The following is a 6,000-nucleotide window of genomic DNA, read 5'->3' as shown; positions in this document are numbered from 1 at the left end:
GCCTGTAGTGATCATGAGTGTTATGATCATGAGTGTAGTGATCATGAGTGTAGTGATCATGACTGAGTATAGTGGACATGGCTGTAGTGATCATGAGTGTAGTGATCATGAGTGTGTAGTGATCATGAGTGTAGTGATCATGACTGTAATGAATCACAATCAATGTAAAACAAAAACAAAAACAAAAGTTAGACAGAATATGTGCTGAAGTTAAATCATGTCGCTACAGAAATGAATAAATAACATCAAATAATTTAAATAAGGTCTAAAAACACATTCCCCTTGTTTATGTAGATTTTGCCAATAAGATTCATTTGATTTGCAGATTAATTTCTAATATTTTCACTCTCTGTTTCTGCCATCCTTTAAACAAAGTGCACCTCAAAGACAAATATGCATTGTGGTATGAATAAATTATGCAAATGAAGTGTACTGTTTATAAATGGAATGTTTGTTGATTTTAAAAACACTGCTGTGATTGTAATTGTTGTAACTTGTATTTGGTGATTATATGTTATATGTTATATTATGTTATATTATATGTTTTTTGGATATCACCGTCACTGTGATTTGTGTGTTAAATGATGAGACATTTCAAAACAAGAATATTCGTATGATTTGGGCACTCCTCAAAAGTGTTCAGTGTATCACTTCAACAACAAACTGTGTCCAAACACACAACACACATGTAACACAATCACACTCATGTGACACAGTTTAATGAAAAGACTTTAATTTAGGGTTTATCTTAACCCTGTGGCGTCGACAGACGCGTCCTGCTGGATATTTTCGTCATTACAGCGGAAACAACATAAAATACTCTGTCATTTTGGGGTATACAGATAATTGTAAGACATCATTAGAGACTATAAATTGTCTACTTTTATTTGTGCACACTCACAATAACAACAATCGTGTGCTTTTGTAAAATAAAGAAAATAAAAAGGGTGAGCTTTCAGCAGTCTCTGTTCACGAGCATATTTCTGAAACAAGTCATAAAAATGATCTGACACTCTGCGAATACTTATCACACAAACATGAAACATATGTTTAAAGAAAGCTTAAAATGTCTACTTTTGAATAAAACAATTCAAATTTAAAACAAATATTCTCCTGCAATGTAATCTGTATGAAACAAAGTGATGTACAGTTTCTTCAGGATCAGCTAATTATATCTAATGTGATCAAACCCACCAGCAGAGGGCGCCATTCATACAGTAATGTGCGGAGACGATCAAGGGAAATGGTGAACGCCCCTGACTGTGTCTTAAAAACAAGTTCGTTCATTTTTCTGTGTGTTTGTAACGATACACAGGCGATGAAACTCCTGAATATAAAGGAAGATTTAACATTTTCCTCAGAAGAAGAGCGATACACCGATGAACGTTTGTATTTTGAAGAGAGACTTGATCCAGCCGAGGATACAATTTCAGACGAGTAAGTCATTTAGTTTTCATTAGTTGACATGCTATTTTATATAAACATGTTCATATTTTACTAGTGGGACTGTTTCCAGACAGGATTCAGAGTATTGACATTTGAAATATGTCCTAATACGCAAGTTTTAGTTACATGTAAATGTTGTTTTGTCTGAAGCGTGTATTTAAATTGAATGCTGTATGATATAAATATGATATGTAATATGATATAAAAATAATATGAATGTTTAGATTATGTTTTAACTAGTGTTTATGCTGTCTCATTATCATCAACAAAGCTTGTGCTTGCACATATGTGTTCAGGTTAAATGAGTAAAATGCACTTTAAATATGCCCATATTAGAAAATCAGCATATTATAATGATTTCTGAAGGATCATGTGATGCTGAAAATTCAGCTTTGATCACAAATAACATTTTACAATATATTCAAATAGAAAACTGTTCTTTTAAATTGTAAAAAGAGTTCACACAATGTTTTTACTGTATTTTGGATCAAATAAATCCAGTCTTGGTGAGCAGAAGAGACTTCTTTTAACGGTAGTGTAGGTCTAAAATTAAGTAAAGTCTTTATGTAAAGAACATGTATAATCAGATTTATATATATTTAACTTAAAACTTGATTTGGATCATTAAGTCTCCTCACATTCATTCTCTATCCCTCATTGATAGGCCCAGGGGAGGGGTCTTTTGTCTCTTCAGGTGTGAATTACAATCAATATTCATGATAGTTCACGCCTCCTCACATATGACCTTTCTAACACTAAAAGTGTAATATAAAAGTTCAATTACTATATTGTTTTGTATGAATGAGTGATCAGGTGGTTTTCACATCATTTTGTAGCAAAAACTCTAGAGCTACAAGATCCAATTCTCAAAAGTCTTGTGGACAAATGTTTAGTATGTGATATATGACCTTATTTAAGTGACTTAATATTTTAGTTTTTTCAAAAACCACGCATAAATGTTATTTTCTCAAAAATACAAACATGTTGCTCACATATTATTCTAGCCCAGTTTGTGCTGAATACAGTGTTATCAGACTTTAGCCATTAATATGTTTTTAAGCAACTGAAAAAAGCACAAATGTCAAGGCATGTCAAAACTTCTCCAGGGCCCAAAACACCCTCAGACCCCAGAGGGTTAAACTCTATGGACCTGCCGGCGGGTCCAAAAGGGGTGCGCTATATCGTGAAAAAGGTTTAAGCTTAACATGATGAAGTCTCCGTATGCATAAGTCAGGCTTATGAGGTATCAAACATCACTTCTGCATTCATATACTTAAAATAACAAAATAAAGTCATAAAACATTCGTGTTGAAAATTAGTGCCCCCTAGAGGTCATATTGTGGCACCATTTTGTGGTCTGTTCTGCATAACGCGACGGCTCGTTTTAGCTTATCGCGGACCATTAGGCATGTTTCATGGCCGGCCCACTCAGTTCTGATGGCTAGTCTGCACCCGATCGGCCACAAAGTGTGTCGGCAATGAAATGTTGAAGTCCCCTCGCACCTGTATACAGGTTACAGTAACTTTTGCAGTAATCATGTGTCACAGTAATGCGGCCTGTGTTATTCAGTTGTGTGCTGAATGGAAAGTCCAAAGATTGACGAGACCCGCATCATGGCACTTTTTGCGTGTAAACCAGTCATGCTTTTAGAATAAAATATGTAATAATAAAACTCGCCCACTTTGCAACAAACATTAAAAGTTCTATACATTTTTATGTTTTTATAAATGATGTAGAGTGTTAAATTGAATAATAAATTAAGTAGATAAAATAAATAATTTATAATAAGCTCCGCCTTTATTCAGTTTTTAAAGCCTAATAGAAAAGTATCCACCTTAGTAGAGCAATACAATACTTTAAACAATTACAGAATAGTCCCATTAGTCACAGATACACTTCAGAAAAATATTTCTGAGCTTAAAAGATACAAAAACCAAATCAATGCAGAGCATTGACTCTCAAAAGGAATACAATGTGGCCCCTTTACCAAAATACTTGCCCACCCCTGCTCTAGGACCAGCAGGCATGCACTAACTGGACATGGCTGTATTTGGCATGCTTTGGCATTTTAAAGGAACAGTTATGTCATCAGATGCTGTTGATATGATGACTTTATTTGCACAGTCATCATACTCCTGTCCATCATTTGTATCGTTATGTATCATCTAGGGTCACCCTTGAAAAACACACCACTCTTGTAATGCAGCAATATATTTACACCAATACACCAACAGGGTCTGAGGCAGTATGGGGTCTGCTGTGCCACGCTAGTCATCGTCTCAAGCAGTCACTTTTCTCAAGCCCAGGGAGAAAACAACACTGCAGCAGCGCAAATGAGCGTTGAGCAAAAATGTGCCCAAAAATGTATCACACATATTTATTAAGGTCACTAGATAAACCCCAGTGGGAACACATTTTAACACACACTAGGGATATACTGCTAGCTACACGCGTCTGAAATCCACATGCCTGCCGCTCAGATCTGCTGGTTTGGGGGAACCATCTCATGTGCTTTATTTTCCTTTAATGTGGTTTTGGGGATTTTTTGTTTGTTCAGTAGAAGCAGCACACCTCTCTGTCAGCAGCATATTTATACCATGTCATATATATATATATAAATATGTATATAGAATAAAAATACATGTTATACTACTCCAAGAGTTGTCCTAAGTGAAATATTCATATAAATATAAAAGTCCTTCACATGCACACAAGACATATATCAAATGAATCCCAAAATGAAATATGATTTCTATAAGTCATCAGATGTCTCTTTTATGCTCTGATAACTGCTGCTGTTAGCCACAAATAGCCAAAAATCTGCTTTGACATTAGGAAGATCTCTAAAAAATGAGTCATTGTTTACTCCTCTATGTGAATAATCCAATGTTATATCTAACATGTCCAGAACAAAATACGCCATCTAGCAGGAAAAAATGTAATACATATCATTAGAAATATTCCATCTTGCCTATAAATGTTAAAATGTTATAAATCACCACAAAATGGGAGGATCTCAGCTTACTAATGCCACTTATATTGAGCTTGTAGTCCACTCAGAGGCCGAGATATTCAATAAAATAATGAGGGTGTTGCTTGAACTGAACATTAGACTGAATGTCTATGGACGAGCACATCTGTGAGGGGTAAAATGTGTTAGAGCGCCACCTACAGTTAACATCTGTATATTGTGATGGAAGGTGATTATTTTTCTGCCATGTAGAGGAATAAAATAAAACTATTTGGAGGTAGATGGGGTGAACAGAACCTAAATAAAAAAAAAAAAAATCTGTTAATCATATTGTCTTTTTTATTTTAAGGGGGTTCTCTGAAAAATTAGACCAATTTTGTGCCATTTTTCCCCAGTATGTGTGAATGGTGAGCTTTTACATTTGAGTGTGGGAAATATCTGTCAGCTGCACTAAAATACACCAGAGTTTAAGAGGATACATGTCCAAAGTTTGCATAGTAATTACTATAAAGTACAAAGTGAAAATACACACGTCTGGTGTTTAATTCCAGTATTTGTCAGAACTGTCAATGATATTGTTTGTTTTACAGTTGTAGCTCTCATTCATCTGCCTGCCAATTTCTCTCTCATCTATATTCACATTCATTCAATCAGCAGATAAATGTGTGCAAAACAACTCCTATTCTGCAGAAGAGAGCTGTGATTCATGTCACACAGTCATTGTGCAGATGTAAGTCGTCTGACTGCAACAGGACGTCCAGCGCAGTGACATTTACACATAAAGAGCTTCACTGACCAGCACAACTACACAAATATCACCTGCTTCAATCCACACCAGCAGCAGCTCACCTTGACCACGTCATCAACCATCTTTCTTCTCTTAGTGTGAGCTCAAGTTATCATGTGCTGGTTGCCACAAATCAATGTCGACCAACACATTAATGAAGACTGGGTCTCATTCACTAACCGTGCGTACTTATCGGAGAGCAAAATCTGTGTGTGCAGAAAAACACGGCAATCACAGGTGGATAATAAAGAGTTTATGATAATCCTCTAATTAAGAACTTTTCTTCAGGCCAAACACAGAAAATTACACGACCTCTGACCCTTCACCTTGAGCTCTAGAAAGACCTGCTTCACTTCAGCACACACATACACACACCTCCGCTGGTTACCATGGTGATGACCCTCCTGATGCATGCTGGGAAGGGTAATTCATCACCTGCTCAGTGTCCTGAGAGAAGAACACATACAGATACCCGAAACACATCCTACACCAGGGTTTAACCTTTCAACTTTCACCCAGTAGGGTCACATTCTGTACACAGCGTTGTTTATTTGCCACATACGAGGACATTCATTTTTAGGAAATATGCTCTAGAAATGTATATTTTTTTCGTTTATTAATTGCTATTAGTGAAAATCAAAAAGGGGAATATAAAGTGCACACAGCGGTCACACTGACAGGTGTACTCTATCTATTGTATATTGCTGAATAATGATTAAGGTGTTGATTATTTCAGTAAAAACACGGTTATGAAGTCGTTCCAAGTCTTTTAAAGCTTTAGTTTCATGTTAATTC

At 35.8% G+C, this 6,000-nt stretch overlaps 1 protein-coding gene across 7 annotated transcripts in view; it reads right to left on the bottom strand.

The window, feature by feature from the left end:
- nrxn2b (neurexin 2b) overlaps positions 1-6,000 on the bottom strand; it is a 786,445-nt gene that overhangs the window by 642,187 nt on the left and 138,258 nt on the right. The window lies entirely within an intron of this gene.

This window comes from Xyrauchen texanus, chromosome 2, assembly GCF_025860055.1.
Source record: "Xyrauchen texanus isolate HMW12.3.18 chromosome 2, RBS_HiC_50CHRs, whole genome shotgun sequence".
In the NCBI taxonomy this organism is placed as follows: domain Eukaryota; kingdom Metazoa; phylum Chordata; class Actinopteri; order Cypriniformes; family Catostomidae; genus Xyrauchen; species Xyrauchen texanus.
This window is presented reverse-complemented; position numbering and strand designations above follow the sequence as displayed.